The sequence below is a fragment of the Rousettus aegyptiacus genome, unplaced genomic scaffold (genome assembly GCF_014176215.1).
Source record: "Rousettus aegyptiacus isolate mRouAeg1 unplaced genomic scaffold, mRouAeg1.p scaffold_m13_p_2, whole genome shotgun sequence".
Classification (NCBI taxonomy): Eukaryota; Metazoa; Chordata; class Mammalia; order Chiroptera; family Pteropodidae; genus Rousettus; species Rousettus aegyptiacus.
The window spans coordinates 1-25,723 of NW_023416295.1; the positions used below are offsets into that span (position 1 = coordinate 1).

At 51.0% G+C, this 25,723-nt stretch overlaps 6 non-coding genes and 2 pseudogenes across 6 annotated transcripts; 2 read left to right on the plus strand and 6 right to left on the minus strand.

The window, feature by feature from the left end:
- The first annotated feature begins 4,371 nt into the window (after window positions 1-4,371).
- LOC118614275 lies at window positions 4,372-4,490 on the plus strand (annotated as a pseudogene).
- A 13,290-nt stretch (window positions 4,491-17,780) lies between these two features.
- Window positions 17,781-17,889, minus strand: LOC118614404 (annotated as a pseudogene).
- Window positions 17,890-18,580: 691 nt separating this feature from the next.
- Window positions 18,581-18,699, minus strand: LOC118613872. The gene has a single exon (XR_004956007.1). It is a non-coding gene; the product is annotated as a 5S ribosomal RNA (ribosomal RNA).
- Window positions 18,700-19,640: 941 nt separating this feature from the next.
- Window positions 19,641-19,759, plus strand: LOC118614726. The gene has a single exon (XR_004956139.1). It is a non-coding gene; the product is annotated as a 5S ribosomal RNA (ribosomal RNA).
- Window positions 19,760-20,502: 743 nt separating this feature from the next.
- LOC118614392 lies at window positions 20,503-20,621 on the minus strand. The gene has a single exon (XR_004956026.1). It is a non-coding gene; the product is annotated as a 5S ribosomal RNA (ribosomal RNA).
- Window positions 20,622-21,301: 680 nt separating this feature from the next.
- On the minus strand, window positions 21,302-21,420 carry LOC118614041. Its single transcript, XR_004956016.1, has one exon. It is a non-coding gene; the product is annotated as a 5S ribosomal RNA (ribosomal RNA).
- A 1,601-nt stretch (window positions 21,421-23,021) lies between these two features.
- Window positions 23,022-23,140, minus strand: LOC118614615. The gene has a single exon (XR_004956128.1). It is a non-coding gene; the product is annotated as a 5S ribosomal RNA (ribosomal RNA).
- Window positions 23,141-23,743: 603 nt separating this feature from the next.
- LOC118614838 lies at window positions 23,744-23,862 on the minus strand. Its single transcript, XR_004956150.1, has one exon. It is a non-coding gene; the product is annotated as a 5S ribosomal RNA (ribosomal RNA).
- Between the last annotated feature and the right edge of the window lie 1,861 nt (window positions 23,863-25,723).

Consider the following 25,723-nt stretch of genomic DNA (forward strand, 5'->3'; position numbering starts at 1 on the left):
CCTGGGCATTTTAAGAGTAACACCCTAGTGTAGGTTATCGTGAGTATTCATTTCAGCTGACACCTGGTGGGCATTCTGGGAAGAACACAACAGGGTGTCATGAAATGTTATCGCAGCTTCTATCTCACATGCATTCTGAAGATAAGCCCAAGGGAATGTCATAATGAAAAGTTTTTGATTAATGTCATTTCGTGTGAATCTTGGGAACACCTCGTGGATATTTTGAAAATAACACCCAGGTATATGCCATCATAAAAATTTATTATCTCTGCCATCTGGTGGGTATTTGGGGACTAAAACACAGAGCATGTCATTACTGTTATTTTTCTGACATCTCACGTGCATTCTGAAAAAACCTCAAGGGATCGTCATTACGAAGTTTTCTGCTGCTGTTTTGTGTGCATCTTAAGAAAACCACAAGAGTGCATGTCATGAAGCGACTCTCTTCAGCCATCTTGTGGGCATTTTGAAAATAACACCCTACCTCATATCATAAATGGTTATTTCTTGCTATCACGTGGAGTTAGAAAATGACTCCTGAGGAGATTTGGTTAAACAAAGGTTTTGCCTGTGGCCATTTCATGTGCATCTTGTGATAAACACAAGATTGCACATCATGAAAAATTATTCTCTGCTCCCATCTAGTGGGCACTTTGAAAATAACAAGTACATGTATGTAAATGTAAGAAGTTATTTCCTGCTGCTATGTGGTGTGTGTGTAGGGAATAATACAACAGTGCATGTCGCAAAAAAATTATTTTTGCAAATGACTCATTTGCATTAAGACCATAACATAGCCAGGGATCTCATTATAATTTTTTCTCTGTTGCCATAATGTGTGATTATTAGCAATAACTCAGGAGTGCATCTCATGAAAATTTGTTCTCTGCATCTCGTGGACATTTAAAAAACAACACCTATGTGTGCGTCATAATTTTTTTTCAGCTGCAGTCCTGTGGGCATACGGGATAAACTGCAGACTGTACAGCATCATAAAAATTAACATTCTGCTGCCATCTACTGCATATTTTAATAATAGCACCTGAGTTTCGATATCATAAATATAGATTCTCTGCTGTCATATGGTGGCCATATTGGGTGTATGTCATCATAAGAATTTACTTTCTGCTGCTATCTAGTAGTCATTTTGGGAGTAACAGAACCATGCACGTCAAAATGTTATTTCTGCTCCTTTGTATGTATTTTAAAAATAACACCCATGTACATCTCCTCGTAAAAACTTATTCTCTCATGCCATCTCGTGGACCCTTGGCAATAACACCAGAGTGTAGGACATCGTGAAAATTAATTTTCTGCCACATCTTGTGTGCTTGTAGGGAATTTTACCAGCGTATGTAAAAACTTGTTTTGTGCTGCCACCTGGTGGTAAATTTGGGTATAAACCACAGCTCATGTTATACAATGTTATTTATACCGCTATCTAACATTCATTATGAAAAAAAACTCAAAGGCATGTCATTGTGAGAAGTTGTTGTCAGTGGTCTTTTCATGTGTATTTTGGAAAAAAAAAAGATTGCGTGTCACAAAAATTACTCTCTGCTGCCATCTCGTGGGCATGTTGAGTATAACACCATGACCTGTGTCATAGCTAGTTATTTCTGCTGCTATCTCATGCAGGTTGAAAGTAACACCGAAGACATAGTCGTTAGGAAAAGTTTTTGTCTGTGGCACTTTCACGTGCATCTAGGGATAAACACAGGAGTGCGTGTCATAAAAATTATTCTCTGCTATCTCCTGATAATAACACGCAAGTGTATGTTATCATAAAAATTTATTTTCTGCAGCCATCCTGTGGGATTTTGGAACAACGCCCGATTGTATGCTAACTTGAAAATGTGGTTTCCTCTCTCATCTACTCTGTATCTTGGAAGAAGAGCAGAATATAAGTAATTAAATGTATTTCTCCGCTGGCATGTGGCTGGCATTTGGGAATAACACCAAAGTGTAAGTAATCGAAAGTTATTTTCTGCTGCCATCGATGGTCATTTACAGAATAATCCTCCAAGTTGGTCATGATAAACATTCATTTTTTGTAGGCATGTTTTGGGAATTTGGGGAATAACACCAGAATGTGCATCATGAAACATTTCTGCTGGTCTCTTGTGTATATAAAAAATACCACCAATGAAATGCCTTTATGAAATTTTTCTCTACTCCCATTTCATTTAATCTTGGGTACAACACAGCACTGCAAGTCATAAAAATTGTTCTCTGCTGCCATATCGTGGGTATTTAAAAATTACACCAATTGTATGTCATCAAAAATATTATTTTCTTTGCCATCCGGTGGGTCCTTTGGGATATAACCTTAACTTAGGTCATCATGAAAACTTTTTTCTCTTAATCCTGTGAGCATCTTGGGAATGACATAAGAATAGATCATTTATTCTCTTGCCATCTGTTGGGAATTTTAGAAATTAACCTGAGTGTTGTCCTCATGAATATTCATTCTCTGCTGTCATCTGGTGGACACTTTGAGAAGACCACAGTTCATGTCATAAAGAGTAATGTCAGCTGCTATCTTGTACAATGTGAAATTAATAACAAAGAGCATGTCGTTATGAAAAGTTGTTGTCCTCGACCATTTCATGTATCTTGGGAAAAACACGGCAGTGCATGTCCTGAAAAATTATTCTCAGCTGCCATCTCGTCGCCTCTTTTGAAATCAGAACAAGTACATATCATCTAACTTTTTGTGCTGCCATCTTGTGGACATTTCAGAAATAACACCAAATATTATACATCATGAACATTTATTATCTGCTATCGTCTGGTGCGCATTTTGTGTATGACAGAATAGTGTGCATTGTGAATGACGTCTATGCTTTCATGTTAATCTTGGGATGAACACGGATGTGCATGTCATGACAAATTGTTCCATGCTGCTATCTCATGGGTATTTTGAAAATTACTTCCAGGTTTATATCATCAACAAATATTTTTCCATTGCCATCTAGTGGGAATTTTGGGACTGTAACTTTACTGCAGGGAACATGAAAATTCATCTTTTCCACTAAAGTTGTATGCATCTAGGAAATTACACGAGTGTAAGGAAAAAACGTTGCTGCCGTTGGGTGGGTATCTTAGCAATAACGCCCTAGTGTTGTTATCCTGAAAATTCATTTTCCGCTGCCATCTGGAGGGAATTTTAGGTCTAATACCACAGTGGGGGTCAAGATATTGCTGCTATTCATTTGCATTAAAAAAACACCCCAGAATTATTTGTCCTTATAAGTTTTTTCTCTGCTTCCATTTCAAGTAAATCTCGAGAATAAAATCAGAGTACAAGACAAAGTATCTGCTGCCATCTCGTGGACAATTTGAAAATAACACCCAGGTGTATGTCTTCATAAAATTTTATTTTCTCCCATCGTCTTGTGGCCAATTTGAGAATAACATTTGAGTACAGGTCATCATGAATATTCATTAGCTGCTGCCATCTGGTGGGAATTTTGTGTATAACACCACATTGCATTTCATAAAGTTATTTCTGCTGCTATCTCGTGCAGTTAGAAAATAAAACCTAAGAGCATGTTGTTGAGCGAAGTTTTTGTCAGTGGCCATTTCGTATGCATCTTGAGATAAACACAGGAGTGCATGTTATGAAAAATTATTCTCCTCTGCATTGTCACAGGCATTTTGAAAATAACATGCAGCTGTGTCCTTGTAATAAATTTTTCTGCTTTCATCTGGTGGGCATTTTAGAAATAACGCCTGAGTGTAGATCATCAAGAAAATAAATTTTCAGCTCTGATCTACTGTGCTTCTTGGAATAACACAAGAGTGGAAATAATTAAATGTTATTATCTGTTGCCATCTGGCATTTTGTGTATGACAAAATATTGCACATAGGGTATGACATGAAATTTTTATCTCTTCAATTTCGTGTTACCTTGGAATGAGCACAGGAGTGCATGTCATGAAAAATCATTCTCTCCTGCATTTTCATGAGCATTTATAAAGTAATGCTCACATGTATGTCATCAAGAATTTATTTTAAATCCTGATAAGGTGTGCATATTGGGAAATACAGATTATATACATAATAAAATTTTTTTCTTTGCTGCTATCTATGGCGATTTAAGGATTATCACTCAGATGTTTCTCATGAATACTAAATCTCTGCTGCTGTATGGTGGGAATTTTGGGAATAACACCACAGCGCATGTCACGAAAAGCTATTTCTGTTGCTATTCCTGTGCCTTTTATAAATAACACCTAAGAGAAAGTCATCAAGAAATAGTTTTGTCTGCTGCCACTTTGCGTGCATCTTGAGAGAAAAAGAAAAGTGCACGTCATGAAAAAGTGTTCTCCGCTGCCATCTTGTGGAAATTTTGAAAATAACGACCACCCTACAGTCATGCCATCCTGAACACGCCGCATCTCGTCTGATCTTGGAAGCTAAGCAGGGTCGGGTCTGGTTAATACTTGGAGGGGTGACTACTTAGGAAGACCAGGTGCTGTAGATATAAATAATAATAATAATAATAAATTACACTCCAGGGTATATCATTATAAAAAAAATTTTCCAGGGCCATTTCATGTAAATCTTGAGAATAACAAGAGTGCAACATGAAAACTGTTCTCTCCTGCCATCGCGTGGGCATTTTGAAAATTATTTCCAGGTGTATATCATCACAAAAATTTCCCGTTGTCATCTATTGAGAATTTTGGGAATAAAACCTTAATATAGGTCATCATGAAACTTCCTTTCTTGCCCCACACTCATGTGCATCTGGAAATTACACAAGAGTGTAAGAAAAAAAAAATTCTCTGCTCCCACCTGGTGGACATTTTGGAAATAACATCACAGTGAACGTCAAATAAATTTATTGCTGCTATATCATATATTCTTTAAAATTTCTGTGAGTCTTAGAAATGACATAGGAGACCCAGTCATAAAAAATTGTTCTCCACTGTCATCTCGTGGACATTTTAAAAATAATATCAAGGTCCATGTCATTGTAAAAATTTGTTTTCTGATGCCATCGTGTTAACATTTTAGAAATAACACACAAAAATAAGTCATCATAAATATCCATTCACTGCTGCAATCTGGTGGTAATTTTGGGAACACCACCACGTCGCATGTCATAAACCATTAATTCTGCTGCGATCTTGTGCAGTTAGAAAATAGCACCTAGGGGCAAGTCATTAACCAATTTTTTCAGCGGCCATTTCATGTGTATCCTGAGATAAATACAGGAGTGCCTGTCATGAAAATTATCCTCTGCTGCCATGTCACAGGCAATTTTGAAACTAGCAGGCAAGTGAATGTCATCATAATTTTCCTGCTTCAATCTGGTGGCCATTTTAGAAATAACACCTGGGTATAAGCCATCATGAAGATTCATTTTCTGTGCCCATCTTTGGAATAGCACCAGAATGTAAGTAATAAAGTTATTCTGTGCTAGCATTTGGTGTATATTTACGTAATAACATCCCAGTGTTTGCCATCATGAATTTTCATTCTCTGCTGCTATCTGGTGGGCAATTTAGAAAATAACCTCATGATGGTTTTCGTAAAAAAGCACGGCACATGTCATGAAGAATTATTTCAGCTGTTATATAGTGCGCATTTTGAAAATAATACCTAAGAGCATATCATTATAAAAAGTAATTATAAATGACCATTTCATATGCATTTTGGGAAAAACACAGTTCATTTAATGACAAATTGTTCTCCGCTGCCATCTTGTGGGTATTTTGAAAATAACAAGCAAGCATGTGTCATTAAAAATTTTTTCTGCTGCCATCCTGTGGGCATTTTGGGAATAGCGCTCAAGTATATGCCATGAAAATATATTTTCTTCTCTCATCTACTTTGCATCTTGGAATACACCAGCGTGTAAGTAAATGTTATTATCTGCTGTCATCAGGTGGGCATTTAGGAATAACACCGAGTGTTTGACATCATGAAGATTTGTTCTCTCCAATCATCTGATGGGCGTTTTGTGTATGACGGAAGAGTGCCTGTTGAGCATGACATTATGAAATTTTTACCTCTGCCTTCATTTCATGTTTATTATTTCTGCATGAGATGACAGCAGAAATTATTTTAGACATGTAATATGGTGTTATTCCCCAAATTCACACAAAATGGCAGCAGAAATGAATATTCATGACCATCTACATTTGGATGTTATTCCTCAAATGCCCACAAGATGGCCGCAGAAAAAAATTTTATGATGACATTAACCCGAGTGTTATTATCAAAATGTCAACAACATAGCAGCAAATAACAATTTTTTATAACTTGTACTCCAATTTTATTCTAAAGATTCACTTGAAATGGCAGCAGAGAACCACTTTGTAACGATATATGCTGGAGTGTTATTTTTTAAATGTACATAACAGTAGTTAACATTTTTCTTGACAGGCACTGGGGTGTCGTTCCCAAAATGCCCACCAGATGGCAGTACAGAATGATTTTTCATGATGACAACACTTGGATGTTACTCCTAAAATACTCACCAGATGGCAGCAGAGGATAATTTGTTGTTACTTATGCTCTTGTGTAAATTACAAGACGCAGGAAATATTGGGGCATGGGATGAATTTTCATGATGCCCTACAGTAAGGTTTTATTCTCAAAGTTTCCACCAGATGCCAATGGAAAATGTTTGTTAATGTATACCCCTGGAAGTAATTTTCAAAATGCCCATGAGATGGCAGCAGACAATGATTCTTCATGAAGTACACTCCTGTGTTCATCCCAATATTCACCAGAAATGAGAGCAGAGAAAAATTTTGTGCCATCATGCCCTTGGGTGTTAGTTTTAAAATACACACGACATAGCAGCAGAATTAATTTTTCATGACATGTACTGTGGTGTTATTTGCTAAATGTCCACTACATAGCAGCAGAAAATGACATTTAATTACTTACCCTCTGATGTTATTCCAAGATGCACACTAGATGAGAGCGGAAAATATATTTTCATGATGGCATACTCTCGGGTGTTATCCCCAAAATGTCCACATGACGGAGGCAGAAAATAAATTTTTGTAATGGCATACACTTGGTTGTTATTTAGAAAATGCCCACGGAATGGAAGCAAATAATAACTTTTCATGAGGCACACGCCTGTGTTTTTCCCAAGATGCACACTAAAAGGCCACAGACAACAATTTTTCATAACAACATGCTTCCCATTAGATATCACTTTCAAAATGCACAGGAGATACCACTGAAAGTTATTCTTTATGACATGTACTGTGATCTAATTCGCAATATACCTGCTAGATCGTAGCAGAGAATTTTCATGAAGACCTACACTGGGTAATCTTCCAAAAACGCACCACATATGGCAACAAAAAAAAAAAAAAGATTTTTCAGTTCTTTCACTAATGTTATTTCAAGATGCACAGTAGATGAGAACAGAAAATATTTTCAAGATGGTAAACACTTGAGCATTATTCCCCAAATGACCACAGGATGGCAGAAGACGATAAATTTTTTGATGACAGGCACAAGAAAAGATGTGAAATATCATCAGTCGTGACAGAAATGGCAATTAAAACTACAATGTGATACTCCTTTACTCACACTAGAATGGCTGTAATTGAGAACACCAAAAATAATAAACCTTGGCAATGATATAGAAAGATTGGAACCCTTACACGTTGCTCATGCAGGTGTAAAACTATGAATGACCATCACTTAATTTAAATAACAAAACCTTAAAAGTTTCAGTTCACCAAAGGCACCTAGAAAAGCTTTTAAATGTACATATACAAATAATCATTGCTAAATAGTTTACCTAAAAACCTCATTAGTATCTATTTTATTTATTAGTTAAAACTATGAGATCGCAAAGCCAATTATTATCTTGATTTTTCTTGATATTTTGTATATCGAGCTATTTTCTTTATATACTTTGTAACACAGCTAACATAAACTTATTTTTGTTGACCCAGCTAAAACATACTTGATGTTAATGACTTTCAAAAACATGTCTATGTAATCCAACCAAACCTAAGCCAGCTTTAACATCAAATATTGTCTCTGATCATATGATCTTGAAACGCATTTCTTAATTTATATCAGCATTCAATTCCTTTAAGCCAGTCAAATATTACAAACTAGTAACAGAAGTCGGAGACAAAAACATCCTACCACACGTTATATAGACAAACGCAAAAGTTTCACAAATAGAGATCAAAACATAAACAGAATTACTTATGATTGTAGAAGACACCTTGATGTCTGTGAAAGGCTTCTTGTCGTGAGAGTTCTATAAAACATTTTCTGATTGAGAGTTTTCCCAATTCAGAGAATCCACAGTCTGACCATTAACAGTAGGATTTTAATAGAGACTCAAAGCAATAAGCCTTTTTACGACTTAACTAAAGAAGACAAAGGCTTTCTATTTTTATAGTGTTTACTTGTATGGCAAATGACAAAAAGACAAGGAGAAAAAATGACCATCTCTAGAAGAGAAGTTTCAATAAACGAAAAGAGGAGTTACTAAGTCCAAGTGAGGGGCTGAACAGGTAGTGCAGGGACATTGCCTCCCCCTCCGGGATATGGCTCTGGGAATTTTTCCTTTCTTCAGACCTCCCCGATTTAGCCCCAGCAGAGGTGATAAGCCAAAACGGGTCTTTTCTAGCCTAGATGCCATCTTCGGCCAAAGCGGGACTTTCCCTCTCTCCCTCTCCATCCCTTCCTCCCTCTTCCTCTCTCAAGTTCAGCCTGACCTCCACCTCCTCAAGTGAGGTGCTTTCCTGCTTGCTGTTCATCTGGCCTTTGGATTCTTTCTTGTGGAATTAGGCAAGAATCTGGTCACAGGACACACAAGACCTCCAGCTGTTCATCTTACCCCGGAATTCTTTCTTGCAGAATAAGACTAGAACCTTTCCCGTGACACAGGTTATAGCTTCGCCAATATTTGTTCATGTCAGTCTAAGTATAGATGAGAGGAAAAGGACTTGTAGCACTTCTAAATTCTACCAAAGCCCACAGAAATAGATCAAGAAGGCTGACAGGGTCAACAAAAGCAATGTTTATTTCTGCCAGTGGAAGACCATGATCTCTCAGCTACAGAAGTTTCCAGGAGCGACTGGTAATCCAGCCATTAATTTTCCTGCCACCGTAACAAAGTGGAAGTTTTGTAGTTTTCTGAAATCCATTTAAGTGCATGGAAAAAGGCAGAACCTGGGACCTAAGGAAGACGACAAAATCTTCAAACCCATTCAAACAGTTAGCTGTCAGCCTGGGGCAGATGCAGGCTGGAATCAAGGTAGAAGTAACTCCCTCTGTTACATGTCGACTAATAGGCCAGATACCTTTAGTTCCTGTGTAACATGAAGCAAAAACCAGATACACGCACGTTCAGTACTCCTCACCCTCACCATACTACGCCACAGAACTAAAATTAAGAAAAAAAATTAAAAAAAGAAAAGAAATTTCCTCACCAAGCCATGTCCTCTGCTGTGTCCTCCGAAGACAGACAGCCCCTCTCCCCACACGTGGCACTCCTGTCCAGATTTCGGGCATTTGGATTTGGGACACTTCTCACTTTCTCTTTTCCCCGGGCCCGTGGTGCAGCTCCCAGGGGCTGCTGAGATACCAGGACCGCCTCACACAATGGCGCCATGGAGGCCTCAAGAAGCTTCCTCCGGCTTCCTGAAAAGGCGGAGCATACACAATGTGGGCTCACGCTAGATCACATGTGTGTGATATGGGGGTGGGGTGTCCACGCATGCTCACGTGGGGGTCATATGGTGGTCCACACGGGATGGAGACTACGCCCTGAGCACCCAGAGGACCAGGTCTGGAGTAAGGCCAACCCAACTCTACGCTGATTGGTGAATCGCCCCAGGACCAACCCCTCGGCTCCTGCTCACCGTCTCTCAACACCACCCTCAAGCTCACACTGGCCCCACCCTCCAACGCCTGTACCTTGCACCTTTTCGAGGCCAAGCGGCCGATAGCTAATGGTGAGAAGGCACGGATTAGACCCACGTTGCTTGGGCCGCGTGCCTGGGAGGAATACTCCGGCACACGGGCAACCAGTCTGTCCTTGATCCTCCCCCGGCCGAGGAGCCAATGGGACAGAGTTTGTTCATCCGCACGTGTTAGAGACCTCCTTCCTGACCCGGCTTTGGCAAATAGGGGTTTTCAAGCATAAGCTTTTATCGTAGAACACTTAGCAGAATTGTGTACATAGGTTAACCCAAATTACTTAATAATTTTTTAATAACTAAATCTGTCTTTTAAACATAATTGATATAAAAGTATAAGAATGTTAGAAGATTATAAGTCATTTTCAGAATATCTATAGTTGCTCCTGCGCCAAATCATTCTCTTCTAATTAAGATTGCTGCATTTAAAAATATGAGCAACTGGGAGAAAAGTGAATTTACTTTTCATGACATTTTATTTCTCTTATGCTTAATTACAGGGTCCCTTGACTTGGCAACACCTAATTGAAAAATCATTAGTGGAGAACCACAGGCAGCGCCTGAAGAGGCGTCACGGGGAACCACCGCGGGAGAGTAGAGCCCGCGCCGCGAATGTCAGGAGGACCACACGATCGCGGCGGCCCGTCCTGAGAAGCAGCCACCGCATCGCCATCACCACTGCCACCGCCACTGCCGCGTGCATACCGGAGAGACGTGGGACATTGGATGCGGGACATGAATTTACTGGAAAAACCACTTTGGGTTTATGAATATGATTTCTGATGAAACCAGATTGGAAAATTTTCATCATCTATGTAAGGAGCTGCTGTGTTTTTATAAAATAATATTTAATGTAAAGGTAGCAGGAAATAAATTTTAATGACGTCATACACTTGGGTGTTATTTTCAAAATACCCACGAGATGGCAGCAGAGGAAAACTCTTCATAACGACATGCGCTGGGGGTTAGTTTCCAAATGAACATGAAAAAGCAGCAGAAATAACCTTATGAGCAGTCCTGACATGTTATTCCCACAGTGCCTACCAGATAGCAGCAGAGAATGACTATTCATAATGACCTACACTTGACGACCTATATACAGGTGTTATTCCCAAAATGCACACCAGATGGCAGCATAGAAGAGCGTTTCCCGGCCTTAAGGGCTCTGACCGCCATTCAAATAAGAGTCCAGACCCTTGGTACTTAGCTCACTTTGAAATAACTCCTGTCCTTTATATATCGCTTCTCACCTACTGCTTCTGTTTGTCAGATGAAGAAAGAAAATTATTATATGTATTTTACAGTTATTTAAACTGAAGATAGATTCTGACACAATTCTGAATCCAGGACACCACATTCACACAGAATCTTGGACACAGTAATCCCAATAGTCTTTGCAGATTTTAGTTGAATCTTGGTCATTCTATTTGAAGAAAATCTGCACATAACTTATTGGTCCAGCTTGCCATATACTGAATCAAGCTGGTTTTTGTTGTGGGACTTGGACAGGCATCTGGGGATAGGGACAGCTGTCGAGGAAGAAAGTGGCCCAGCCCATCACTCGAGTACAACCGGCACCAGCTTCTTATAACGACGACTTCCCCACTTCTACTCCCTGCCGTCCTCTGGCCTTTTCAGTCTGTTCTTGTTTAAGCCAGAGCACCGGCCTGCTCTAGCCCATGTTCCCTTCCTCTGAGGTCTCAACCTCCCCCTCCTCTGTTCTCGATCACCTCAGGCCTTGCAGGACCCAGAGCACCAGGGACACCCACCGTGCTCCCATTGTGGGTCCCAAGGCTGTAAGCTTCTCCTCGCTGGCCAGCCCTCTGGGTCCTCCCAACACACCCCTGGTGGCAGCAATGAGGTAAAACTGGAATCTGACTCGTACGGTCTGCTCATTTCCCCTGAGTAACAGAAAAAGCAGACTCTACCCATAAAACATATTTTGCATTTACATTCTCATCCCATTTTTGTTCCTTTAAGAAACACATTTTCCTGGGGACTTTTATACCAAGGTGCATTCTGCAAAGCAAAAATTCAGTAATGAGATTTCTTTCAATTAGATTTAATTTTGTGCGCAAAGGTGTGTCCTTGAAGAGTGCTGTGTGCGAAACGAGGTGAGCGGTCTACCGTTTCTCTGAAGTCTGGGGAGCGAAGGGCAGAGCACACCTGACGTCACTGTTGCTTTCGTGGCGAGCTCGGTTTTCCCGCCTTTACCTCCAGACTCAAGGGTGGGGAATGAAGGCGACACAGACCTCACACTACAAAACGTCCGCGCTGCAAACCCAGGTTCTTACAGGAGCCAAAACTGAGGGGCCAGGATGAAATACGGGGGGATAGCAAGTAGCTAGAAGAAACTATCGTGTGTCTGGAGCAGTCTGCCTCCTCCAACTACCAGAAGCGAGCACCAGCTGGAGCCGGTCTCTGTCTGGGCTGGTGGTCAGCAGAAGCAGTACTGGCCTGGGGGCTGGAGCGGTGGCCATGGCACCATCTGCCAGGTGTCCGTGGGGCCAGCTCCCAGGCCTGAGCTGAGGTCAAACCATTAATTGTATATTTACTATGTCAGGCAATGTGCTTAGTGCTTTGGGTAACTATATTCTCTCCTATTTTATTTTATTTTTTTAAACTACTTATATGAAGGTATGATTGGCATATGAAAAGCTGTACCTGATTAATGTATGCGACTTGATGAGTTTGGAGAGCTCACCTGTGATCCATGCTCACCCATATAGTATGCCATAAACATATCTGTCCACCGACAAAAGTTTCCTCGCACTCTCTTTATTTATCATTATTACTATCATCATTATTTGTGTGTGTGGTAAGAACCATAAAATTCATCCCCTTAGCAGATGTCAAGTGTACAATGTGGTATTGTTAGCTGTAGGCACCACGATGTAAGGTAGACACAGAATTTATTCATCTCACATAACTGAAACTTTCTACCCCAAATAACACATTGCGCATTACCAGCGAGACCAAGCCCAAGCCGCCAGCACTACAGCCAGCAGCCACTCGCCCCAGGTTTCCAGACCCCGATCAACCACAGAGCAGAGGGGAGGGGAGGGGCAGTGTGCTGGGGGGCCACTCGGAGACCATGAGAGCTGGGAGCTAAGCAAACCCTCGCTCCCTGACTTCCTCTTTTCTGCTGGCTGTCGGCTCTGTTCCTTACAGGGTCCGACGTGGGAAGAGTGTACGGCCTGCTCGTTGCCTCTGTTCCCGTTCCCACCTGGTGGGGAGGGCAGTTTCCCCATGGGCTGCGGCTTCCTCCTCCGTCTTCCAGGCTCTAGCTTCTCTGGGAGTCCGAGGGCCTCACGGGCCGCCGTCGTCGTCCTCATACTGTTTGACGCTGATTCTTGGACCGGCACTGACGGGCCATTGACAGGTACTCGATCACTGGATTTCTAGACGAGGCACACGGGCGAGTTCTTCAGGGGCCTCCGAATCCGGCGCCCTGCTCGGCCCGCCCCAGCCCCCCTCCGTTCTCGCGTCCCACGGTGTGCTCTGTGGGCGAGCGCTGCAGGTTTTTCCCACTCAGAAATTAGCTTCTTGTGTTGGCATTAACGTGATGGCACAAGCCCAGCTATTTCTCGCTTTGCTCGCTTGGCCCACTGGGAACGTGTGTTCTCATCGAAGCAGAAGCGATAGCGGACTCCGCTCACGGGCCTTTCTGCCTGCCCTGCCGTCGTTACACAGTCCACGTGCACGTCGGGACGGTCCACTAGCCTGTGACCTCATTCGCTGTGCACTAGAATATGAGTCTCCAGTGTTCCTTTTATGCAGACACCCCCAGACTCTGCAGGCGATTCTCTTAGAGCCAGAGGTTCTCGCTGGCTTTTGGAAACGGGCTGAGGAAAGCCGCGGCCCCTCCTCAGCCGGCAGCTCCTGCTCCGGCGGTTCCCACTGTCCTCCTGCTTCCATGGATGGGTCATTACAGCTCCCGAGAGGCCTTTCTGCTGACTTAGCATGTGGGAGTCCTCCCTGCTTCTCTGCCCTCAGCTCTGGACCCTCGCTATCAGTCGTGGCTTCTTCTGCACCTGTCCTACATGAAATATTGTCTGTGATAGATCATTATATAGTGATCTCCTGAATCATGCCTTCGTGAGTCCGTGCCCCTCCCGTGTGACATCGAGGACTGAGTTTATCCCTCTGCCGGCTTGCATGTGGCTGGCCCTGTGCTCGCTCTGAGCAATAGCATGTGGTAGAAGGGACCTCGCACATGTTTAAAAATCTTGGGTTCACGAGGCCTGACAGCGTCTGCTTTTGCCCCGTGGGAGCGCCATGCCGAGACTCCATGCAGGGAAGAAGCCTGAGACGGAAGCGCATCTGGAGAGAGGGTCAGACAACCCAGGTGATCCACCAGCTGAGTGCATCTTTCGGAAAAATAATACATTGTTATTCGAATCCCCTAAGTTTTAGGGTGGCGGATTGCTGCAAGAAGAGAGGCAAATGAAAGAGAAAGTAGTAATGGGAGCGCAAAACAATAGACAATTTCAACAGGAAGTGCTACTAAAAGCGTAACAGAAATTAGCATTGCTGTAACGAAATCCCAAACCTATGGCGTCCTCTTCAGGGCTAGGCAGCAGGTGAATGCGGGAAGGGGTAGAGAGCAGACAGCGTGAGCGGGAAAAGGGAGGAGGAAGTTGCTCCCGGAGACAGGAGAACGGGGTGGACCACGTGACTTCTGCCGGTGACTGGAAGGTAGAAAGGGCACCTAATGAACTTGCTGACCTCACTAAAGTAATTCCCAGGTAGAACTGGAAAGTAACAATGACCTTCTAACTGCTTGGTAAGGCACCACAGGAGAGAGATAAAAAAAAAAAAATGATCACAAACCCTACCAGCTTAAACAACACAAAGTTATCATTATATTTCTGCCAAAAATCCAGAGACAGTAAAAATTGAAACCAAATCAGTAACATAGTGTTCGGTAAGGGTCAATTGGGCACAGAGGAAGAGCTCACGGCCTGGGAGGATTCAGACCCAGCGGCCGCCCCGAGAGCACGAAGCCGCGGCCCGGCTTACGGGGCTGCTGTGTCGCCTGTACAGTGATGAGTTATTGCAATGGGGGTCGGCTAAAGATGATTACCTTACACCATTGAGGAAAAAAGCTGAAATTTCTTTTATGATTATCAGAAGCATTTACAAGAAATAATTAAGCTTTGCTTATGTTCATGAAATAAGCTGGATTTATGTTGCTTTATGCGGCTTGTGGCTTTGTCTGCTTGGGGGATTGTCAGGCCCGATCTCCGTTTCATTTTATTCGAGCCGCTCTGTAGGTCCGAGGTCTCACACAGCTCACGGCCCAGAGCCAGGACGTGGGCAGGGCCGCGTCCCCACCCACCAGCCCCAGGGGCAGAACTATCCCACGCTCATTCTGGGTGTTTATAAAATCAAGCTCTTCGCGGTTGTAGGACTGACCCCCACTTCCTCGATGCTGTGAGCTGAGAGGTGTCCCCCGCTCCGGAAGCCACCGTCACCCCTCGCTTCCCTCCCTCAGTCTTCAAAGACGGCAGAGGTCACGTGAGTCCTTCTCGCTCTTTGACTGTCTCTAGCCACAGCCAGGGAGGTTCTAACTTCGGAGGACCCGCGTGGGCGGTCTGGCCCACCTGGAGAAACCGCACCCTCATCACATCTGGTGAGCCCCTTCCGCGTGCAGGGTGGAATGCTCACTGGTGTCCAGGGTGATCACGTGGACATCTTCGTGCAGCGTTACTTCGCCCCCTGCAGAAATGATTTAAAGAAGGAAGTTACAGTTTACAACAGAATTTCGAGGAAATGTAGAGGACTCGGGACAGTGTTTAATGTAAGAAATAGTCTCGAGATACAATGCAAATCAAGGGGACGACTGTAAAACCCCTGGTTAAGATGCCTGAAGGATTCCGGGCAGTGACTTGGAGACTCCCCCTGACAGACAAAGTGGAAGGGGCGTCTAAGGGACTGAAGGGCCTCAAATGCAGTGTCGACTTGGATTAAAAGGAATAGAGACAGTTCAAAAAAAAAAAAAAAAACGCCTCTGGGCCTTCAGCCTTCTGCCGGCTGGGAACGCTCCTTAGCTGCAGACAGGACCCACGTCTTCTGGAAGAGGAAGGACTCGGTGGCAGGGCCAGGAGCCAAGGAGAGCAATAGAAACATCCGGGGCCGAGCTGAGCCGGAACCAAGGAGTGCTGCCTGGCCCTGGGGTCAAGGGAGCTGGTGACCGCCCAGGTGCACTTCAGGCCCCTGTGGTCCTGTAAACCGTCCCTTCTGAAAGCAGCACCTCCCTCCGCTCGCCTCATGAAGTGGGAGTGTTTGTCACTGTCTCACGGGCTGGGCGGCTGAGAATGAGGGGGGCGCACTGTTCGTCTTCCTGGATGCCGGCTCTCTGAATCCGCAGTGCTGGGCCCAAGGAGCTGCACCTGTGGAATCGCCCGAGGAGTTTGCCCGTTGTTGTTGTTTTTACTCTTTTACATGGGAAAGAGCTCAAGAAAAGTTTCTAATTGTCTTATGCTATTTGTAAACTTCATTATTGTTTGTGTGTCAGGGACGGTATAATCCAAAAACAAAACTAAAAACTAAAGCTGTTTTGTGAAATGACACGTAAACCAGACACATCGTTTCAGTAGGACGCGGTCACTACAATGCCAAACGGGCATTTAAAAAATTACAGAAAATTAACTGAAATTTACTTCCTCTGACAACAGATGTTGGAAAATTTCCTAATTAAGAGGCAGCCTTCAAGAAAGGACGCCGGCCCCGGGAGAGCGCCGTCTGGCACTCGTCGAGGGGTCGCCGAGTCCGAGCCGCGCAGGACCCTCCCCGGACGCCGGGCGGCTCGGGACGTTTTCCTGCGATGCTTCCGTGAAACGCGGCGAGTAGGGTGACGCCCCGCGTCCTGCGGATCCCCGCGCGGTCACAGCGCCCCTCGCTCCACCCCCTTGTCCCCTCCCCCTGTGCCCGCCCCGCTGCCGGCCACGCCCCCGGCCCCTCCCCCGTCCCTCCCGCCTCGGCCGTGTCCCCTCCCCTGGCCCCTCCCCTGGTCCCTCCCTGTGCCCGCCCCGCCTTGACTGGCAGGCGGCCTCCGCGACAACGGCCAGGGCCGCGGCGGGGGCCGGAGCGGCAGCCAGGGCCGCGGGCGGCGTGGACCGGCGCTCGCCTCGGCCGCCCGCGCCCCGCTCCGGCGGCGTCACCCCCACCGCGCCGCCGCGCGGGCCGGAGAGCGGCGCCGGCCGGGAGGCCGCGCAGAGCCCGCGCCGGGCAGCGGCTCCCCGCGCCCTGAGCCCTCGAGCGCTGCGCGCAGGGCTTCGGGGGGCCGGGAGAGCGCGCGCGCGCCTCGCCCCTTCGCCCGGGCCGTGCCGTAGCGGCGGGTGGGCGCTCTCGCACCCTGAGACTGGACAGGCCTCGGGCCGCCCGCCTCCCTCTTGACCGCTCGGCAGGACCCCGGCCCGTGCGCGGCCAGCCATCTTCTCGGCCACCTGGGCACCTAGGCAGGTGCGGCCCTGCCACGTCCCGGCCCGGCCGTGACCCCGACCCACCCTCCCCTGCGCTCCGCGCCGTGGCCGCGCCCGACCTGCCCAAAACCACGCGGAGACACCGGCGACTCCACCAGGCAACGCTTCGGCGGGACACCGAGCCCTCTGCCTTCGGGGCTCCGCCCGGCAGAGCCCAGGAAGGGAAGGGCCCGGAGCGGAGAGAGAAAACGGCCCAGGGCCGCTGCAGGGGAGCAGGGGAGGGCGGGCGATGGCGCGGGGCGCCCGCCGTTCGTGCAGCCCTTGGGCTCCGGCGGCTTCCCGGGATCCCCGAAACAGCAAGCGAGCAGGGCCCGGGGCGTCCAGGCGCACCCTGGCTGGAGGGTAGCAAAAGGAGGGGGAGGCAAAAGCCTACAGCACCCGGTATTCCCAGGCGGTCTCCCATCCCAGTACTGACCGGGCCCGACTCTGCTTAGCTTCCGAGATCGGGCGCGTTCAGGGTGGTGTGGCCGTAGACGGGAGAGGGCGTCACCCCACGCCCTAAGAGCTCAAATCTGGCCTCCCGGGCGCCGGCGACGCCCACTAGTGCACCGCACCTCCTGAGAGAAGAGCTGGAGGGTTCCGCTGGAGATGCGGCTGGAGCGAGCGTCAGCCGCGCTGAGACACCGGGAGCCTTTGCCGGTTCCTAGCAGTGCCGGAGGCCTGCGTGGGCGCTCTCACACCCCGGGACTGCCCAGGCCCGGGGCCACCAGCCTCCCCAGTCCTGTCCGCCGGGCAGGACCCCGGCCCAGACGTGGACCGCCAATCTCTTGGCCACCTGGCACCTAGGCAGGTGCGGCCCTGACACGTCCCCTGCGCTCCCCGCTGGGGCCGAGCCGGATCTGCCCCAAACCATGCGGAGACGCCGGCAACTCCACCAGGCAACGCTTTGGCCCGCGACCTCGCCCTCCACGCAGAGCTCTTGGCCCTTGGGGCACGGCCCCGCAGACCCCAGGAAGGGAAGGGCCCGGAGCGGAGAGAGAAAACTGCCCAGGGCCGGCTGCAGGAGAGCAGCTGGGGGCGGGCGGTAGGCGCGAAGCACGGACGTGCGTGCGGCCCTTGGGCTCGGGCAGGTGCCCGGGACCCCCGAGACAGCGAGCGAACGAGTGATGCTCGGGGGCGTCCAGGGGCACCCTGACTGGAGGGCGGCAAAAGGAACGGGTGGCAAAAGCCTACAGCACCCGGTATTCCCAGGCGGTCTCCCATCCAAGTACTGACCAGGCCCGACCCTGCTTAGCTTCCGAGATCAGACGAGATCGGGCGCGTTCAGGGTGGTATGGCCGTAGACGTGAGAACCTGTCGCCTGCCGCCCTAAGAGGCCGAGCCTGGGCTCCCGGGCGCCGGAGTCGCCTGCGCCTGTAGGGCATCTCCTGCAGGGTATGCGGGGTTGGGCCCGCGAAGCGGCGGCCAGCCGTACTAAGGCGCCGGGGGCTTTGGCCGGTTCGCGGCGATGCCGGAGGTCTGGATGGGCGCTCTCGCATCCCGCGACTGCCCAGGTCCCGGGCCGTCCGCCTCCTCAGTCTTGGCTGCTCAACAGGACCCTGGCCAGGGCTTGGCCAGCCATCCTCTCGACCACCTGGCATCTAGGCACCTGCAGTCCTGCTAAGTGCGGTCTCAGGCCCTGCCCCAGACGCACACCTCCCCTGCCCTCCCCGCCGAGCCGTGCCCGACCTGCCCAAACATACACGGAGCCCCCGGCCACACCCCGAGGCATCGCTTCGGACGGACGCAGCCCTCGCCCTCCGACGGGACCAGGGACCCGCCCGGTCCGCTGCCCCTTGCCTTCACATCGACTCTCTGCATCGAGAGACAGACAGAGAGAGGGAGAGCTGACAGACAGAGGGACAGAGAAACCCAGAGACAGAGCGAGTGACCGGGAGGGAAGGAGGAAGGAGGACACAGGTCGCCAGGGCGCGAGGCCCAGCGAGAGCCACGAAGGAGGGGACGGGGACGGGGTCGCCGGGAAGGGGACGGCCGCGGGAGCTGGCTGCGGTCAGACACAGAGAGACGGTGAGGAGGAAGGGGACAGGGACGGAGAGAGAGACGAGAGAGGAGACCCCGCGGGCGAGGGAGCGCAAGCCCGCGCCTGCCCGCGCAGAGAGCGGGTGGGGACACGCAGGGGAGCGCCCCGACGCCCGGAGCCCGACCCCGACTCTGACCCCGAGAGGAACCTCTGTCGCCCGGGAGGCCAAGCTCGAGCTCCTGGAGCGGCAGACGACACCCTCTCTTGTCTACGGCCATACCACCCTGAACGCGCCCGATCTCGTCTGATCTCGGAAGCTAAGCAGGGCCGGGCCTGGTCAGTACTTGGATGGGAGACCGCCTGGGAATACCGGGTGCTGTAGGCTTTTGCCGCCCCCTCCTGCGGCCGCCCTGAAGAGGCCGCTTCCACAGCTGAGGGGGGTCGTGCCCCGGCTGGGCTCGGACGAGGAAGCGGTTCGTGCCCGGTACCCCGTACCCCGGGACAGGCCGGGGGCCCAGGGAGTCTCTTTGTGCTCAGAGCCCTGCCGCGGGTCCCGCCGCAGAAGGAAAGACGCACGGGGCTCCCTGGAGTGTGCTTGCGGGGGCGGGGTGGGGGGCACGAGCTGCAGCCTGTCGCTCTCATCACCCTTGCGCCCACGTCCTCGTGTGTCTCAGGCTCTGATGAGGCTGGTCGGTCCCCCTTCCAGTCCCTGCCGTGCGGGGCGGCCTCGCCCCTCTCCCGGCGCACCTGGCTATCCGGGGAGAAGGGCGGGGAGAAGCGCGCTGGCCGAGACTTGAGGCCTCAGGCGCGGCGGGGCGGGTGCTGGCGGCCGGTCCTGCGTCCCGGGGATGCGAGTGCACTCCCAGCGTGTGTCAGAGACCGCGGTGCTAGGGGCTCGGCCCCGCGGAGCCCGGGAAGGGAAGGGCCCGGAGCGGAGAGAGAAAACTGCCCAGGGCCGGCTGCAGGAGAGCAGCTGGGGGCGGGCGGTAGGCCCGGAGCACGGACGTGCGTGCGGCCCTTGGGCTCGGGCAGGTGCCCGGGACCCCCGAGACAGCGAGCGAACGAGCGATGCTCGGGGGCGTCCAGGGGCACCCTGGCTGGAGGGCGGCAAAAGGAACGGGCGGCAAAAGCCTACAGCACCCGGTATTCCCAGGCGGTCTCCCATCCAAGTACTGACCAGGCCCGACCCTGCTTAGCTTCCGAGATCAGACGAGATCGGGCGCGTTCAGGGTGGTATGGCCGTAGACGTGAGAACCTGTCGCCTGCCGCCCTAAGAGGCCGAGCCTGGGCTCCCGGGCGCCGGAGTCGCCTGCGCCTGTAGGGCATCTCCTGCAGGGTATGCGGGGTTGGGCCCGCGAAGCGGCGGCCAGCCGTACTAAGGCGCCGGAGGCTTTGGCCGGTTCGCGGCGATGCCGGAGGTCTGGATGGGCGCTCTCGCATCCCGCGACTGCCCAGGTCCCGGGCTACCTGCCTCCCCAGTCTTGGCCGCTCGGCAGGACCCCGGCCCGAGTGCGGCCCGCCATGCTCTCGGCCACCTGCGCATCTAGGCACCTTTAGCTCAGCTAAGTCAGAGCTCCGGCCCTGACCCAGGCGCACTCCTCTCCTGCCCTCCCCGCCGAGCCGCGCGCGACCTGCCCCAAACCGCGCAGCGACAGGGGCCACATCGCCAGGCAACGCTTTGGCCCGCGACCTCGCCCCTCTGCCCTTGGGGCTCGGCCCCGCGGACCCCAGGAGGGAAAGGCCCAGAGCGGAGAGAGAAAACAGCCCAGGGCTGGCTGCAGGAGAGCAGGTGGGGGCGCGCGGTGGCGCGGGGCGCAAGGACGATCGTGCAGCCCTCGAGCTCGGGCGCTTGAGCGAGACCCCCGAGACAGCGACCGAGCAGGGTCCAGGGGAGTGCCGGAGGGCGGCAAAAGAAGGGGGCGGCAAAAGCCTACAGCACCCGGTATTCCCAGGCGGAATCCCATCCAAGTACTGACCAGGCCCGACCCTGCTTAGCTTCCGAGATCAGACGAGATCGGGCGCGTTCAGGGTGGTATGGCCGTAGACGAGAGGGCTTATCGCTTGCCGCCCTAAGAGGCGGAGCCTGGCCTCCGGGCGCCAGAGAAGCCCGGGCTTGCAGTGCAGCTACTGAGGGCGCGTAGGGGGAAGTTGAGGAGAAGGGTCCGAGCGCGAGGCTACGGCCAGCCAGCGCCAGCCGAACTATGACACCGCGGGCCTTGGCAGGTTCCCGGCAGTGCCTGAGGTCTGGCTCCTGCACCTTGGGACTGCCCAGGCCCCGGGCAGCGCGCTTCCCCAATCTTGGCTGCTCCACGGCCCGGGCGTGGGCCACCAATCTCTCGGCCACCTGGGCACCTAGGTAGGTGTGGCCCTGCCAAGTCCCATCCCAGCCAAGACCCAGACCCACCCCTCCCCTGCGCTCCCCTCCGCGGCCGAGCCCGACCTGCCCAAAACCACGCGGAGCACCCGGCAACTCCACCAGGCAACGCTTCAGCCGGAGATCTCACCCTGCTCCCAGTGCCCTCCGCCCGGGGGCTCGGCCCAGCGGAGCCCAGGAAGGGAAGCGCCCGGAGCGGTGAGAGAAAACAGCCCAGGGCTGGCTGCAGGAGAGCAGGTGGAGGCGCGCGGTGGCGCGGGGCGCACGTACGTTTGTGCAGCCGTTGGGTTCAGGCGCCTGCCCAGGACGTCCGAGACAGCAAGAGAGCAGGGCCCGGGGGCATCCAGGGGCAGCCTGGCTTGAGGGCAGCAAAAGGAGGGAGTGGCAAAAGCCTGCAGCAGCCGGAATTCCCGGGCAGCCTCCCATCCAAGTACTAACCAGGAAAGACCCTGCTTAGTTTCCAAGCTCAGGTGAGCTCAGAAGCATTCAGAGTAGTATGGGCCTACATGAGGAAAAGGTGTCTCCTGCCATCCCAAGAGCTCGAGCCTGGCCTCCCGGGAGCCGGAGACTCCCGTGGCTGCAGCACACCTCCTGGGGAGGTTGCAGGGGTTCCACCGGCGAAATGGCAGCCAGCTACCACCAGCCCCACTAAGGCACCGAAGGCCTAACCGGCTCCCGGCAGTGCCAGAGGTCTGAGTGGGCGCTCTCGCATCCAGGGACAGCCCACGGCCCGGGCCTCCCACCTGCCCAGTCTTGACCACTCGGCATGACCCTGGCCGGGGCTTGGCCCGCCATCCTCTTGGCCACCTGGGCACCTAAGGAGGTGCGGCCCTGCCAAGTTCTGGCCCCGGCCCTGACCCAGACCCACCCTCCCCTGCGCTCCCCGCCGTGGCCAAGCCCGACCTGCCCAAAACCACAGGGAGCCACCAGCGACACAACCAGGCAACGCTTCCCCGGAGACCTCCCCCTCCACCCAGCGCCCTCTGCCCTTGGGCTCGGCCCCGTGGAGCCCAGGAAAGCAGGGCCTGGAGCATTCAGAAGAAACAGCCCGCGGGCGGCTGCAGGAGAGCAGGTGAGGGCTGCCGAGGGGGCAGGGCGCACGCGGCGCGCCGTGCTGGCAGCCCTTGGGCTCCGGCGGCTGCCCGGGTCCCCCGAGACAGCGAGTGAGCAGGGCCTGGGGGCGTCCAGGGTCACCCGAGACAGCGAGTGAGCAGGGCCTGGGGGCGTCCAGGGTCACCCTGGCTGGAGGGCGGCAAAAGGAGGAGATGACAAAAGCCTACAGCACCCGGTATTCCCAGGCGGTCTCCCATCCAAGTACTGACCAGGCCCGACCCTGCTTAGCTTCCGAGATCAGACGAGATCGGGCGCGTTCAGGGTGGTATGGCCGTAGACGGGAGAAGCTGTCCCCTGCCACCCCAAGAGCTCGAGCCTGGCCTCCCGGGAGCCCGAGATGCCCGCGCCTGCAGCGCAGCTACTGGGGGTGGGTGGGGGGAGGTTGCGGCCAGCCAGTGCCAGCCGAGCTATGGCACCGCGGGCCTTGGCCGGTTCCCGGCAGTGCCCGAGGTCCGGGTGGCGGCTCCTGCACCCCAGGACTGCCAGACCCCGAGCAGCCCGCTTCCCCAGTCTTGGCTGCTCGGCAAGACCCCGGCCCGGGTGTGGGCTGCCAATCTCTCGGCCACCTGGGAATCTAGGTAGGAGCGGCCCTGCAAAGTCGCGTCCCCAACCCTGACCCAGACCGCCCCTCCCCTGCGCTCCCCGCCGTGGCCGAGCCCGACCTGCCCAGCACCACACGGAGCAACCGGCGACACCACCAGGCAACGCTTTGCCCGCGACCTCGCCCTCCGCCCAGCGCCCTCCGCCCAGCGCCCGCAGGCCGTGCTGGTAGGCCTTGGGCTCGGGCAACTGCCCGGGAACCCCGAAACAGCGAGCGAGCAGGACCTGGGGGTGTCCAGGGTCATCCTGGCTGGAGAGCGGCAAAAGGAGGCGGCGGCAAAAAGCCTACAGCACCCGGTATTCCCAGGCGGTCTCCCATCCAAGTACTAACCAGGCCCGACCCTGCTTAGCTTCCGATATCAGACGAGATCGGGCGCGTTCAGGGTGGTATGGCCGTAGACTTTGAAAAATGGTCACCTGCCGCCCTAAGAGCTTGAGCCTGGCCTCCTCGGCGCCAGAGACTTCCGCGGCTGCAGCTCAGCTCCTGGGGGGCTTGCCGGGGTTCCGCCGGCGAAACAGCAGCCAGCCGGCGCCAGCCGTGCTAAGGCACCGCGGACCTTGCCCGGTTCCTAGCAGTGCGGAGGTCTGGGTGGCCGCTCTGGCGCCCCGCGACTGCCCAAGCCCCGGGCCGCCCGCCTTCCCAGTGTTGGTCACTCAACAGGACCCCAGTCTGGACGTGGCCCGCCATCCTCTCCACCACCTGCGCACCTAGGCACCTGCAGCGCGGCTAAGTCGGGGCTCCGGCCGGGACCCAGGCGCACTCCTTCCTGTCCTCCCGCCGAGCCGTGCCCGACCTGCCCAAACACACACGGAGCCCGCGGTCACACTCCGAGGCATCGCTTCCGACCGACGCAACCCTCGCCCTCCACCGGGACCAGAGACTCGCCCGGTCCACTGCCCCTTGCCTTCATATCACCTGTCTGCATCAAGAGAGACAGAGAGAGAGAGAGGGAGAGCTGAGAGACAGAGGGACAGAGACACACAGAGACAGAGCGAGTGACTGTGAAGGAAGGAGAAAGCAGAAATAACTGCTCATGAGATAGCAGCAGAAGTAACTTTTTGTGACATGCGGTTGGTGTTATTCCAAAACTGCCCACCAAATGACAGCAATGGATGAATATTCATGATGACAAACACTCAGGTGTTATCCTAAAATACCCACCATATGGCAGCAGAGAAAAAACTTTTTATTACATACACTCTGGTATTTTTTCAAGATACACAGGAGATGGCGCAGAAATTAATTTTTCATAATGACCTACACTCGGGTGTTATTCCCAAAAATACCTACCAGATAACGGCAGAAATGAAATCTTGATGATGACATACACTTGGGTGTTATTTTCAAAATGCCTACAAGATTACAGCAGATTGTAACTTTTCATGACATGCACTCTTGTGTCATTTTTAAAATGCCCAGAACTGACAACAGAGAATAACTTTTAATGACATATATACAGGTGTTATTCCCAAGGTGCACAGGAGATGGCAGCAAAGAATAATTTTTCATAATGACATGCACTCTGGTGTCACACAAGATGGAGACAGAAAATAACTTTTTATAACATGCACCCAATTGTTATTCCTGAGATGCACACAAGATAACATAGCATAACTTTCTATGATGACCTATATTTGATATTGTACCTGAAACTTACACGAGATGGCAGCAGAGAATAACTATTCATGGTGATGTACTCAGCGGTATCGTTCCAAGATGCACACAAGACAGAAGCAGAGAATTACTTTCTCTGACATAAACTCTGGTGTTATCCCCAAAAATCCCAATAAGATTTCAGCAGAGAATAACTTTTCATGATATACATGCATTTTTACCCATAAGATGCTCATGAGATGGCAGCAGAGAATAAACTTAAGTGTTATTCAGGAGAAGCCAGCGAAATGATACTAGCGAATAACTTTTTATGATGTACACTCAGATGTTTTATTTTTCGCATGTTATTTTTGAGCTGCATACAAGATAACAGCAAAGAATGACTTTTCATGATGACATACACTTGAGTGATATTCTTGATATGCCCACGAGATGGCAGCAGAAATAACTTTTCATGATGACACATACTGGAGTGTTATTCCCAGAATGCACACCAGATGGCAGAATAGAATAATTTCTTGTTACATGCCTTCTGGTGTTATTCCCAAGATGCACATGAGATGGAGGCAAACAGTAAATATTCATGATTACCTACACTCAGGTGCTATTCCCGAGATGCCCGACATAGCAGCAAAGAATAACTTTTC